The following is a 15,401-nucleotide window of genomic DNA, read 5'->3' on the forward strand; positions in this document are numbered from 1 at the left end:
GGGAGAGGCCCGGCCGCCGCCGCGGAAAGTTGTCGCCCCTCGTCCCCCGCAGTGGCGAGTCGGCGTGCAGACCGCCGCCCCACGGGGACTTCGGCGGACGGTGCGGGCGCCGCTGCGGCTCTCCTCCCGGTTCTGCGTCAGCAGGGCCTCGGTTGGCCGCCGCGCCTGGGAAGAAGCCGGCGTTTCCAGGAGCGGCCCTGCCCCCGCCCGGCCGCCCCGGGAGCCTCGGCGCGCTGCGGCGGGGATTCTGCGCGTGAAGCCACAAGCCCGGGTTGCACCCATCCGCCGCTCCGTTCCCTCCAGGCTGATTAAGCCCTGCGGTCCTTGACCCCTAGGATCTGAAGTTGTATACTTGTAAAACAGAGCGGTAACCGTACTGACCTCAAGGGTAGCTGTGCAGAACAGAACTTTGCAAAGGGTGCTTAGGCTAGATGCGAGTGGTTCCTTCAGTATCTGCTGACGGCTTTTACCCTTTAGCAGAAAAAGCCTTGTAATAAAAGCTGGTTTCTGTGGGGTTTTTTTGGTTTTTTTTTGGTACCAGGAATTAAACTTAGGACCTCATGCTTGCCAGGAAGGCATGCACTGCTGAGCTATATCCCCACTTTTTTTTTTTTGGTGGTACTGGGAATGGAACTCAGGACCTTGCGCTTGCCAAGCAAGGCGCTGTGCCACTAAGCTATATCCCCAGCCCTATATCCTCACTCTAAAAACAGATTTCTTGGAAGAAGTTCAAAAGCCTGTCCAGCTGACCGTGTAGAATGGCCATGGGCCTTGATTTATTGCATTTCTTTTACTTAAATCCTATCTAGCGATGGAGTTCAGCCTGTATAGTGACCTGATACCCTTCAGTCACAACTGGACAATGTTCCAAGTAATTAGATGGGGTTCTGCCCCCTAGTTGAGAGGCCCCTGATTGTATTTGAACACCCAGAGCTCCCTTTGTCTGCCTTCCAAATAGCGTGTCTCTGAGTCCTTAATTTTCAAATTCAGGAGTGGGTTTCGTGAGTCCACAGAGATCCGGAAGTTTAGTAAGATCGACTTGCCTTTTTCCTGTAACCCTAAGGGAGTTTCCTCCCATAACTCTTCATCCCTTTCCAATCTGCTTAGCTGTCCCTAATTAAGCAGTGAAGTTGGTAATCTTAGGATTCTTGGAGAGAAGTGATTAATTTGGATTATTTACACGCACAGGTGTTTCACATATGAACCTGGGGAATTGATGGTCTAGAATGATTTGTATCACATGTGATTTCTAAGTTATGAGGCTGGGGTTATAGACGGGAAGACAGAAGTGGACTTTTTTTTTTTCTTAATTCTTGGAACTGAACCCGGGGCCTTTGCATTAAGATACCTCCCAGCCTTTTAAAAATATTTTTGGGAGATCTTTTCAAATGAGAAGGGGAACGAGAAGGGCAGGGGGAAGGGAAGGTAAAGAAAAGAGATTTAAAATAATTGTTTTGTTGTTGTTGTTGTTTCCCGGTACAGGGTATCGAACTTACGACCTTGCGCTTGCCAGGCAGGCGCTGTGCCCCTGAGGTAAATCCCCAGCCCCAGATTTAAAAAGAATTGAAGAGAAAATGGAAATACAGCATTTTCAAATGGAAAGGGAAACACGAGTGGGTGGGGGCAGGGAGGGGTGGGGGGAGAGGGGACATAAAATTAAGATGTGTTATGTGCATGCTCAAACTCCCATGATAAATTAATCTTTATTGCTGCAATCATGTACTAAATTTTTGAAAATAATATATATATACACATATATATATTGAAGCAGGGTCTCCTTAAGTTGCTGAGTTGCCCATCCTCGGTTTGAACTTTTGATCCTCCTGCCTTAGCCTGCCGGCATGCTAGATTAGAAAAGTGCTATTTAGATCAGAAATACTTCTGAGCTTCCTACCCAAGAGCGGAGAACTGAGCCTAGGGACTTAGAAAAAATTGTCACTGAGTTGGCCAAGTCAGAACCTCAGTTCATTCCTGACCTCTAACGCTCACTCACCTGCCCCACATGGGGCGTGAGCCTCCAGGTGGGCCCCACCCGGCCTGGCAGTAAGGGCCTTGAACTGGCCGCTTCTGTCTGCTGGTCTCCATCATCCTCGACTAGAGTCTAACTGTGATCACCCTGGCATGTTCCAGTGGTGATCTGCAGTTGCCTTGCTTCCGGTCCTGACTCTCATTCCTTTCTTGCCAGTTAGTTTTTCAATTTTCCCATGCAGCTTTTATGAAAGGCTAAATCAAGCCATCCTCCGCTGGAACCCATTAATGATTTCCCTGTTGTCCTGCAGGTAATATTCACACTCCTTAACGTGGCGCAAAGGCCTTTCATGATCTGGCTGCTCCGTCTACCTCCCCAGTCTCATTTCTTGTTGCTCCTCTTCCCTGCACACCCGCTCCAGCCCAGCCTCTCAGCCCCTGCTCCACTGCTCCACCCGCAAGGCTGCTGTGCCCATCGTAGCCCTTCAGCTTTCTAGAGGTTTTCTGTTCTTTGCCCTCCGCCGTGCTGCACATGCGGGTCCCTCTGTCGGGGACGTTCCTTGCACCCGCCCACACCTCCTCCTCCACTCCTAAAGATACATTAGGTTTCGTTTTAGACAGCTTCTTCCAGGTTTCCGGGACACTTGTGTTTACCCCCAGGAAAGCTGTTGTGCTCCTGCGTCAGAACTCCGCACTTACTTGTGTTTCTTCACTGAGATGGTCAGCAGCGCCACTCAGTAGGCACCAATATATAACTGTCAGATGAATGAATGCATGACCCAGTGAATTCCATCGCCCCCTAAGGGGCCCATCAATACAGGTAAAGAACATAAAGACAACTTCCGTTAAGCAAATGTCTCGGATCAAGCTGCCTCCAGTATGTCTTTGTATTTGATGATGGGGTGTGTGCCTAAAAAAATCCAACATGTGTGCAGTGAAAGCTTTTACTGCAGAAGTGCAGGCGCTGAGAGGCTGTGCAGTAGCCCTGCTGTCGCCATAGCAACCGTGCCGAGGGAAAGGCTGATGGTCTGGCGTTTCAGACGTCTCTTAGCTCTGTACTTTTGGAACCCAAGCCTGTTTTGCCGCTGTTCTAAAAGGCAAGTTTTACCAGCGATAATATCCTTGCTGCCTTTAATTCCATTCCAGTGTTTCTTATGTTATTAGGAGAAATGTCTTATTATGTTTGGACTGTACCATCAAAGAGATATAATCTAATACAGCATAATATCTTCATGCATCATCTGCTCTATAATATTCTTATGCATCATTTTCATTTTCTACTTAAATACTTATTTTATCGTCCTGTTTGGTAATTTTGTGGCTTTTTCTTGATCATGAATGTACTGCTGGCTTTTAGAAAAGATCAACTGCTTTAGAAAGATTGAACCCTTAAAAATTATAAATAATATACTCATCCAGGTCTGACAAGAAACTGGAGAGATAGGGGGTGGGAGATTAGGGGCAGATGGGGCTGGGTGGGGAAATGTCTTTGTATAATTATGCCCCAAATCTGGGATAAATAATTGTATTCTTCATATGAAATTTGTAATTAAATTATTCGTACTCTCATATGTACAGAAGTTTAAATTTTCGGAGCTCTGTCACATGTAAAATCTTATTTGTGACTCGTACAATTCCTGTGAGGTATAAGTGATCAATCCCTAAAACCAGGTGAGGGATAAAAGGATTTTCCTGACAGGAAGCCCCACACTGCAAACTTCACAGAAAAGACAATATAGATGCCCTGCCAAAGAGAAAAAGATAGCACCCCACAACCAAGCCACCGCAGGGTCCCCCACACCCACTCTTCCTCCCTTCTCACCTGGGTATGCTGGGGCTCTCTTGGACTCAGTCAGGGCCGACAAAGCGCCGTCTCCTAATCCTATCAGCTGTGTGAGCAAGCGCTGCCGTCTCTCTCAGTGCCCCGATGTTGGGTGATCTGCACAGCAACAAGGAGCAGCTGACGTGCTTTCTCACACGTCATGAAGGAAAGAAACTGCATTCTGGGGCATCCTGGGATTTTTTTCTGGTGGGGTGGAGACCCATATTTTTCTTACCAGGGAGAGAGCTGCCTGTTTTCCCGTGAGAGCATGTGTGAGTGACTGACCCTCCTCTTATTGTATGGGTGTTATTGTTACAGTATGGCTATGGTATTTTGATGCTGTAAAACTGTAATGACTAGGATGACGCAGGGTCACTGCCTGTGAAGGGGGCCCAGAGAGTACCTGGGGCAGGGAGGGGAGAGGGTAAGCTGAGGCAAGAGGGCATGAACATTCACCGAGTTTGTATGAAGTACTGAGTTTTCAGTCAGAGCTCCCTCTCAGAGAAGAACAGAAATTAAGGGGCCGTCCAGATGAAGAAGCCCAGGTAGGGGTGGGGGCTTTGAAGGACAGTAGGGAGATACATTTTTGGTGTGCTACTGGAACATGTTGCCTGATTTTTCTGGCCTTTTGCCTACTTGTCAGAAGAGGGTAGGATACTAGCCAAAACGTGGGTACAGAGATTGTTCTAAAGGAAATGGGCGCACATGGTGGGACAAGTAGGGATATACTTGTTGAGACAGAGCATTGGAATCATTAAAATTAAGATGTCTAGAAAGTATGTGGGTAAAGCTTCCCATGCGGGTAGGAGAGACTCAGTCTTGACATTTCCATGGTGAAATGCTTTGGATGGCCGGACAGTGTGTTGGTCTCACAGGAAAGGGAGTTATCTGTGAGGAAGGCAGAGAGGCCTAATTCCAGAAGCTGAATTCTTGGCCTAGTGAGAAGCACCTTCCTTCCCCTAGAGACCAGAAGCTGGAAGAAGGACAGTCAAAAGTTACTCAAACCCAGCAGACCAGCTACCCCGAGAGGAGATGAGGAAGGAAGGCCATAGCTCTGCTCAGGCACAACAGAGCAGGTGCCTCAGCCGAGAGGCTGTGAGAGGCCTGCTCCCATCATGGCAGCATAGGCTGAGAAAAATTTATCATCTGTCTTCCCAGGCAGCTGATGTGTAGCAGGTTTTGAGTTATATTAAAAAGGATCTGTTCTCCATTATATCACTTGTAGCTATGATTTTGTATTCTTCCCTATCCCTTTCTAGTGAACACGTTTTAAAAAATAATTCTGACTTCTGGTTTCTACTAAAAGATGGAGGGAAGGGGATGGATTTTGAGATTGTCAACTCAAGGGAGACCGTTACTGCACAACGGAGCACAGCGCCCCTAGAGGCCAACTGTTATGATGGCAGCTAGGGAAGCCCGGACCAGCTTCGCGGTCAGGGGTCTGCAGGCAGCGGGAGGCGGTGTGTGTTGCAGAGGAGAGGACAGTCTCCACGCCTGCTTTATTTCCCGCTCCTAGGCCAGTCCTGCAAACCGTTTTCTTTGTCCTGAAATCTGGTCACCAAGTGAGTAAAAGCCCTTGCTGTGTACTCATTTTTTCTCAAATCCATTACAGAAAAATCTGTAGGAAATGCATGTAGAATTCGGGAATCTGACCTACGTTGGTTCATCTATCCCAGTGTCCTCTTTGGCCACTTCTAGAATGCTGTTTGATCAAAGGGAAACAGTGCTTCTTAAAGTGGCTAATTTAATATTGTTTTCAAAGGCCCTGAAACCACATCATCAAAAATTTAGAAAATAAAAGGAAAAAGGACTCATTATTTCATTGTCCTAACACAATGATCCAGGTTCTTTCTGTTACCATTTTTGTGGTTTTTGCTTTCATGTTTATTTACTGTGCCTCAAAATGGCAGTGTTAACCTGAGAATAAAGTTCTTCTTCACAGATGGCATTTGGGGCTTGTGGATGCCCTCACATCTGGCTGTTTCGATGGCTGGTGGACTTGGATCCTTCTGTTTACCCAACAGGTCGCTCAACACTGTCTGTCCTCGCCTGGGAACTGCCCTGAGATACGGGGTTCTAGGCCTCCTTATCAATGGTGACGAGCAGCCTGAGCTGCTGCTGGAAGCTTGGAAGCTCCAGGGTGGCTTCCTGGGTGTCCTCATGGTGTCGTTCTGGTCTGGAGCTTCAGGAAGAGATGCTGGTGGAGAACTGGCAAGATGAAGGTTGGAGTTATGACCTTAACTCAGATGCCAGCGTGAGGGCACCTGAGTCCCTTTCTGTGAAGAAGCCCAGCTCCTGAATTGCTTTACTGTGATAGTTCAGGGGACAGCCGGAGAGGGAATGAGTTTCCCTACTCTGCAGAGAGCTCTGTGATAGGAGTGAAGCGGAACAAAAGACATTGATTCCTGAGCCCCGTAGGCCTAGCCTTGTGTCCTTTTTTGAGTCTTTCTGACAGTGATACCTTAGGTAAGCCGTTTTACCCCTGAAGGACTTGGCATTTAGTAAGTGCATGTTAGTTTAGAAAGCAAGGAGGATCCACTTGTGCCAGGGAATCAGTTGGGCAAATTAAATTCTCTGAGCTCCATTTGACTTAATAACAAGAATTAGCTTGTAATATGTTAAAAGGATCAGACAAGTCTCCTTTACATCTGGCACATGGGTAGAGCTTCGTAGATGTCTTCTCTCCCTCAAGATCAAACTGTTCCAGCCACCACTGCTACCTCCTCTTTGCTCATTTCAGCCTCCTCATCCTAAAGAATTCTACTTTAATTTTTAGGTAGGTGTAACAGTGTCTCTTCTGCACACTACCTATGATATACAAATGAGGGAAACTGAATTTCTCATTAACAAAGAGGTGCCATTCCTTGCGAAGGTACATAAATGGTCAGGCACCTATCCTTCCTTCCTTCCTTCGTTCCTTCATTCACTTGCCCATTCCTCCTCCCGTGATATTACGGTCCTTTGCCAGCCACTGGTTCCGGAGCATTCAAAGATGAGCAGTGTTTCTTCCTCTCAAGTGTCTCGGGGTGCATGGCCACCAGCTGTGACACTGTTCAGTGTATTGACACTGCGTCAGACGTCCAGAGGACCTGCCAGTAGCTGAATTAGAGTGGGGTCTGAGGCTTCCGAGGGTAAGTTTTGAAATGAATTTTGAAGGATGCACAGGTCCTATTATTATCTGGGCTTTTTGAGAGTCCCTTTTTCTTTATCTCTCCTTTGGTTTCTTCTTCCTCCTCTTCCTCCTCCTGTCCCCACCCCCAGCACAGCACTAGGTATAATACTGGTGCCTAAATCAGTATTTGTTTTGTTTTGTTTGATACCAGGAATCGAACTCAGGACCTCACACTTGCCAGGTGGGTTTCATGCTGTTGAGTATACCCCCTTCCACCCTAGTATTTGGTAATTAACAGTATTATTTTAAAAATGAGAAACTCCATGCTATACTGCCACCTATTGGTTCATTGGTGAATTATGAATTTTCTTTGGACAGTCTCTTGGTTTGCAACAAATGTCTTCGTAACAAGGCTTAATAGTGCCTTGATTCAACGGTTCTCAGTACTATTTCAGAACACATTCAAAATGTAAGGCTGAACAAGACATCTGAGTGTCAGTGATCAGAATCATTGTTCAGTGTATGTGGGATGGCGAACCGGTGTTCATTGCCAATAGACAACGATTTCAACCTCTGCTTACCTGCTGAACCATTTTAGACCGGTTAGAGAACATCGCTACATCTTCGCGTCCTTCTTTGTGAAATATATTTGTGATTCTAGTTAGGACTGAACTCTGTAACTCTTATAATAAGCCCACTATAGTCCCTTGTACAAATTCAGATGTTATTTGTTCCCAGGTCTATCCTGTTACTGGTACGTGTTCCATTAAAAGAATAAATAAATAAAAGACTATCTTTTTGATCAGCTTGTGGTTTACAGAAAAATTAAGCAGAAAGTAGAGAGAATTCCTCCGCATCCTCTCACCAAGCACTTTTTTCACCCTTTAGACACAATCGGTCCCCCACCCTATTTACCTGATGGGCTAGGTATGAGTGTGCCCTACTTTTGAAGAAGGTTCGAATAAGTGCCAGTTAAGCGGTTCTGCACCCTTTTCTTCTCAGGCCTTGCCTGTGCCCCTCCCTGCTGGGCTCTGTGTCCCTGACTCCTGGAACTTTCCCAGCGTCTTAACAGTACCGCCTCTCCCCTGACCTCAAGCTGAGCATAAGGGGAAACCCTACAGCCTTGCCGATGAGCAGCCCTGCTCACTGCTGTCCTAGTGTAGCTGGGCCTCGGTGCTGCCTGGCCACCACTTTATACTTCCCAGTCAGTGTTCTTTCTTGTCCACCGCAGGGTTATTTGCCCTTCCTGCCCCCAGCCTACTGACCTGCCAGCCTCGGCCTCTCCCTGGTGCTGTGCGGATGCCCTTAACCTTGATTCGCAGACAAGTAGAAGGCGTGAGGAACTCTCAGTCTCTGTTTCATCCCGCCCACTTCCGGTCCTTCAGAATGGAAGTTTGGTTTCTTCCTATACAAGGTAAATTTTTTTCCTCTGGGCTTTGGGTTGCATCCTTTCCTCTCTCCAGAGGAAGTTACTCTATCAGTTAGTTCTTCTGCCTCTCCAGGTTTTCATATCCTTATCTTCAAAGAATACTCATAGTACCCACCATAGTGCCTAAGGTTTTGTAAGCACATACAGAACTTGGAAGAGGGCCCAGTAATACTAAGTGCTCAGTGCATGTGAGCTGTTATTATTAGCTATTGTTTTTTTAAAATGACTTCAACCTACTTTTCCATGGAACATTTCACGTCAACAATCAGGACATGCTGGGATCGTCCCTGATGAAATAAACTGCACTCTTACATCCGTGCTGCCTGTATCATGTCTCAGACCCCCCGAGTCCCCCTCCTCTCCACTCATGTCTCCACCATCCTACCAAGTACCTGTTGCCCAAGGTCACAAATTACCTCCACGTGGTTGAATGGGAAGGCTGGTTTTTACCCTAACCTTGACTTCTTAATAGCATTTGATATAACTATTACAATTTTATCAAACTACTTTATCTTCTATGATATTTCCCTCCAGTTCCTTCGTTTTTAGTATTATTTCAGCCCATTCCTTAAACGTTGATGTTGTCCTCTTATACTTATATATTCCCTCCGTGGGTAATACCCATGTCTTTCCAATTCTTTCAACTAAAATTTAGAACTGGGTCCTCTACCAGTTCTTTAATCTACATCTCTATCTCAGGAATTTTCCAAAATCCACTTGGTGAGCTCACCTTTCCTATCCCACAGTGTCCACAAACTCACTGTATTCTAATGGCACCCCTCATGCTGTCTGTGCAAACTGAGCTTAGTTCTGTACCCTCTGAGTTAATAAATGGCATCGCCATGCAGGCCATGACACCTGGGTGATGGTCTTGTCTCTTCTCTCCTTCACTTTTATTATTTGGAGTTAAGTGCTATCTGTCCCAGCTCCTACTTATCTTTAAAATGTTTTCAGATTTGTACCACCACTTCCTGCCTGGGTTTCTAACCTGGCCTCCAGACTTGCTCCCTTTAGTCCATTTTTAAGCAGTTTACAGAAGTCTCTAAAGTGCAGATGTGACCACCTCACCCACCTTCTCTTCCCCAGCCTCAGTGGAGACCTTCCAAAACTCACAATCACCCTCAGAACAAAGTGCACACACTACGCTTGGCCTAAAGAGCCCTCACGGTCTAACCCGTGCATCCCCTCTTTGCCTTTCAAAAGAGTTCTCTCCCTAGAGCGCTCTTCCCCAACCTCAGATCTTCACTCCCAGTCACTGTCCCACTTCAGTGCCCTTCAGATATAGTCATGAGTTCATTAGACGTGTTAGAGTCTGGGAATGTACTTCTTAGTGTATAGTAAGAGAGAACAAAACCAGGAATGGCAGTGCATACCTGTGATCTGAGCACCCTGGGATGCTGCGGCATGAGGACTGCAAGTTTGAGACCAGTGCAGGCAACTTAGCAAATGAATGGGACCTTGCCTCCTATCCTAAACAAAAACAAAAACAAAACAAAACAAAAAAATGGGCTGGGGATGTAGCTCAGTGTGAAGGCCCTGTGAGTTCAATCTTCCAGGGCCGGGTGTGGGATGGGGGGAATGAATGATTTCTGAATTTATAAATACTTTCTATAGGAACGATACGGGTATATAGTCTGATAGAAAGATAAAGCCATACTAAAGGCATAGAAGTAGTGTTGCTTTGGGCCTTGTAACAGAAGTTGAATAGCAATTCAAAAGAATTTTTAAGTGACCAAGTGAAATAATGATTTCCAAATTGGTATAACTTGAAAAGCTTCTGCCACACAGAATACATATATTTTACCTTATGTATTATAAAATATTAATCTTAGCTTCATTATTTTAATGGATTCACGTCTCTTGAGTGATTATTCAAAGAATACTCCTTGAGAAGCTATTCCCAAGGTTCCTTGTTATAGATTTTTCCTCCTGTTTTATCCTGCCTCTTATTAGACATTTAGTACTGAAATAAAAAATAGTTCTAGACAAGGATTTATTTTTTAAAAGGCACTGACATTTATAATTTAATATATTTATATAGTTGCATTGTTATATTTTTATTGTTATATAATGTCAGGATAATGTCACAGTTTCAAATGTATACATGCTTTAAGTGGATCTATTCGAAACTTGGAAAAAGAAAAGAAATGGTTACTTAGGCAAAAGAACCTTAGAAAATCTCACCCTACAAACCTGCTTTAAATATACTTTTGGGAGCAGCCCAACTTCTAATCCTTGAGATACTCAGTGTAGAAGTGTGAGTTTGTTAAAGCTTGTCATTCTCGTAGTAAACACCTGGAATTTTTGCACATAAATTACTGGTTTTTTTCTCTGCCTAATGCCAGTAGTCCTCTACTCAGTGTTCTAAATTCAGATAGGAACAGACTGTGTGACATGCGGAGAACAAGGAATAAAGAATTGAAGATCTGTGAGTTTTCCTTTTTCGCTTTTAATTATACAATAAGGGATATCTGAAAAATATTGTTTTAAATTATGAAGATGATTCATCACTAAACCCCATGAAGATGAAGCAAATAATAATTATCCATATTCCCTGATACTTAACCTAACAGTTTCCTTACAGAGCTATACTTTAGTTGACTACAAATCTTACTCCTTGAGTTCCAAACTTTTTATAAATAAATGATTTTATTTATTCAACAAATAGCAATGGAGCTCATGTTATGCACCAAGAACTCTGGTAAATGTAGATAGAAATTTATGTGGTTGGTTTTGACAGTAGAAATATATATGATTTCTTATTTTATTCTGTACCCTTCCGTAGTGCCCTAGGCAGTGTTTGGACTGCTATGAGACCACTGAGAATAACAGAGAATAGAAGTAGAATAATGCTTCCCTTAAATACTAAGCCCTGCTGCATGCTTTTGGCCAACTTTTAAATAATAAAGTGATTATTTTAACACAGGATAAACACGTGACTCATTTAATATGAATATGGAGATAACTTCTATTTCTAGCTCTAGCCTATATTTGAAAATAAACTGAGAATATACACAAAACCAGATGAAAGGATCCTACTTATTAGCATAGGACAAGAATTATAATTTTTCTTTATAGTTAAGAAATGTGATTAAGTGAAAATTCTGTATCTTTTTTATCCTTAACTGAACCCCTTGAATTCCTTTTTCACAGAGCGTTCTATTTTTATAGACATTAAAATGAAGTGGACATTAATTCCTTAATGGTGGGAAATGTACTCATTTCCTCACTTTACTTTGTTATAGTAGCTTGATTATTACCCTTTGCTACAGACCAGTCACCTCTGTAATTTAACAATACAGTGAGAGATAATTTACAGATGAGGGGTAAACAAAAAGTCTATATTTTTTAATCAGGAGGAACATGGTTCTTCCTCAATACCAACAGTTTCTCGTGGTATTTTGCCCAAAGATAAATTGTTTGTTCTCGTGAGCTTTAGTAAGAAAAGGTTGGCAGCAGATGTGTACGGTAGATACGGCCCTCTGTGGAAATGTGTATTAGATATTTAAGTCCTTTCTCCAGCATTCTATTCCTGTATTCTGACTTCATCCTTGCCTTTCCACTGTTGCTATTGAAACTGGAATGGCTGCAGAATACAAATCATATGATAAGTATTTGGGAATTTGTCTTTGTAGTTTTTTTAGCACCACTGCCAAACTCCTTGCCTGGAGAGCTATGGGAGGCTTTTCAATCTGAAACCTTTGAGCAATCCCATTCTCTTGCCAACTGGGGACCATCCACATGATTTAATTGCAGCAGTCTTTCAAAAGGATTAATAAACATTTCCAATCCCTTGACTCCGTATCGAAGGCCTGTTTATTTGTTGGTTACACATCCATTCCCAATGATTTTAAACACTAGGATGCATCCTTTTTACAGAGCCCTCCAAATACAATGCACACAGTTTTGAATAGCATTGGTATAGAAATGAGGAATCTTCTCTTGCAATTTTTATCGTACTGCTAGCCACCCTGGAATCTGATCCTACTGAAAGGTGCTACCTTTGCCATTCTTTCTTCATTCACCAAAAGTCCACTGAGTGTACCATAGGAGGCCTCTTTCTTGATTCTCTTGAGGGTACTGTAGCACTTTTCAAAAGGTGATATGGTAAATAACCAGGTATGCTGTTGTTCAAAAAGGGCCACTTGCAGGACAGATCTAATACCTTAGTGATGAGGGGAATGTATAGCAGAAATTTTAGTCTAGTTAGCAGCTCCAGACTCTCAGTTTTAGGCTTGGATTTGTAATGTTTTAATGATCATGTTTTTAAGCTAATGCACTAACATAGGAAATGCGTGAAGAAGAGGTTTGCCTGTCCTATTTTTATGCTGTAAGGAATGCCTTCCAGCCGCTTTCTTTGGGTTGTTCAACCTTCTTCTACAAACTCTGCTGAAAGTTTTCAATTCAAAAATACAAATGACAGCTGTTTAATATAAGTTGACATGAGAAGTAAGTGTGGCAAAAATGGTAACAAAGCCAGCATTTTATATGTGCCAATAGCTCCTAGATTTCTAAATGATGACTAAGACAGGGTTTTATGGTTTGGATCTGAAATGACCCCCAAAAGCTCATGTGTTGAAGACGTGGTCCCCAGTGTAGCAAAGCTGAGAGTGTGACTTTGGGAAGTGACTGGATCAGAGGGTTCTGACCTCATCAAAGAGTCAATCCATTTATGAATTCAAAATTTGATGTCATTTTCGGAAGACAGTGGAAATGTTAGGAGGAGGAGCCTAGTTGTGGAAGTAGGTTGCTGGCAATGTGCCCTTGTAATGTGTCCTGAGCCTTTCCTTCTTGTTCTCTTGGCCTCCTATCCTCCATGAGGTGAGCATCTTTGCTCTACAACATGCTTCTCACTGTGATGCTCTGCCTTACCATGGACCCACAAGCGTCAGAGCCAGAAAACCATGGACTGAGACCTCTGAAACTGTAAGCCAAAATAAACCTTTCCTCTTTGATAGTACTCTTTCAAGAATTTTGAAAGTTGACTAACACACAAGGTATAGAAATTAGAGAGGACATTTCTCACTTGAGTGGTTCAGAAACTTCTCCCTTCATTGGAAGCTTAGAGCCAGTGCTGTCATCCATTAAACCAATATGCTTGTTAGTTACATCCACTGTTTGAAGAATTATTTTTGGTAAAGTGCTTTACTCACATAGAACCTATATATCACTATATGGTCATTATTACTTATGTTTTCAGACCATTGTGTTTTCCAGTAAGAATGGAAAAGAACTGTGGATCCTGAAGACTGCTGATAGGTCATGTTTGATGACTTTTCCAATTATATGAATGAGTTTATGTTTATTTTTCAAATGGTAGTGTTGCTTGAATTTCATTCTGCAATGGGCTGCAAGTTTGATAAAGTGAGAAGTTTAGCTACAGGCATTTCCAGTTTAGCCACTGTAAAACTTGACAGGTGCTCTCTTGTTTACATCAGCACTTGTACAACTTTATTTGTGATTCCCAAATTGAAGTTCTCCAGTATAGTAGAAATAGTAATGTTTCAAAGCTTATAGCTCCTTGTTGCATTTCACTGTCTAAATATTTGTTTACATTGTTCTTTTTCCATGAGGAGCCCATGATACCACAGACAAAAGCAGTGCTATATGTCAGTGGCACAATTTGAAGTTTTCCTTTTGTACATAGAGAACAAACTATTTTACCCACTAAACCCTGATCACTAGATTCATAGGAGCTCTTCAATTCTGACTGCTATTTTTGAATTCTTTCTACTCCAAAATCCATTCAGTTATTACCTTGTATTGCTGTTTTTCCCTTAGGGTTTTTTTTTTTTTTTTCTGTTTTCTCCCAAATCTTATAGTTCTTTTGAAGTTTCCTAGAAATAGGCACAATTGAGTGAACCAAGAGTATAAAAAGGGGAAAATATATATTTGCTATTGTCAGTTAGCTTCAGAAATTGGTAGATGTTTCATAAATTTGTGTCTCAAGTTGGTTTTTCAAGAAAATATACTGATATGATCATTTATCAAGTTATTTATAAATATTGCCTGGAAAAGAACAAAAATGCTTTTGTTTTAATGTTTAGGTTTATGAATCAAGTAAACCCATAAGTCAAGTAGTTCTGATGAAATGACTCTAATATATACTCTAAAATAAAATCAAGGAACCCATGACTCAAGTAGCTCTGATGAAATGCCTGACAAATGAATAACTGTGGGCGTCTTCTGGAATTATCTACTTGTTTTAGATTATTTTATCCAGCTAAACTACTGAATTTGCTTATTAAATGTAGCAGTCTTTTAGTGGAGTTTTTGGGGTCTCCTTTGTTGAGTATCACGTCATCTTCAAATAATGATAATTTAAGTTCTTCCTTTCCTATTGTTATTCCTTTTATTTCTTCCTATTGTCTAATTGCTTGGGCTCATGCTTCCATAACTGTGTTGAATAGGAGTGGTGACAGAGGACATTCTTGTCTTGTTCCTGATTTTATAGTGAAAGCTTTCAGTTTTTGTCCATTTAGTGCAATATTAGCTATTGGTTTGTCACAGATGGCTTCTATTAGGTTGAGATAAAGACCATCTATTCCAATTTTCTGTTGGGGTTTTATCATGAATGGGTGCTGGACTTTGTCAAAAGCTTTTTCTGCATCTGTTGCCATGATCATATGGTTTTTGTCCTTGGCTCTGTTAATATGTTGTATTATATTTATTGAACCATCCCTTCATCCCTGGCATGAATCCTACTTGGTCATGGTGTATAACCTTCTTGATGATTTGCTGCATTCTGTTTGCCAGTATCTTTTTGATGATTTTTGCATCTGTGTTCATTAGGGAGATTGGCCTATAGTTCTCTTTCTTAGTTGGGACCTTCTCTGGCTTTGGTATCAGGGTAATGCTTGCTTCCAGGAATGAATTTGGGAATATTGCTTCCTTTTCAATTTCATGAAAGAGTTTGAGAAATGATTGTACTAGGTCTTCTCTAAATTTATTGTAGGATTTAGCAGTGAATCCATCAGGGCCTGGGCTTTTGTTTGTTGGTAGGTTTTTAATCATATCTTTGATTTCATTGATTGCTATTGGCTTATTTACGACTTTTATATCTTCTTGAT

At 42.5% G+C, this 15,401-nt stretch overlaps 1 protein-coding gene across 2 annotated transcripts in view; it reads left to right on the forward strand.

Moving 5' to 3' along the window:
• The first annotated feature begins 4,017 nt into the window (after positions 1 to 4,017).
• LOC102025684 (protein SMG5-like) overlaps positions 4,018 to 15,401 on the forward strand; it is a 108,022-nt gene continuing 96,638 nt past the window's right edge. For both annotated transcript variants that reach the window (XM_013512692.1, XM_013512695.1), the window contains exon 1: positions 4,018 to 4,062. The gene's annotated coding sequence lies outside the window, so the exon portion shown is untranslated. The remainder of the gene's footprint in view (positions 4,063 to 15,401) is intronic.

This window comes from Chinchilla lanigera, unplaced genomic scaffold (genome assembly GCF_000276665.1).
Source record: "Chinchilla lanigera isolate Chin_1 unplaced genomic scaffold, ChiLan1.0 scaffold00016, whole genome shotgun sequence".
NCBI lineage: Eukaryota > Metazoa > Chordata > Mammalia > Rodentia > Chinchillidae > Chinchilla > Chinchilla lanigera.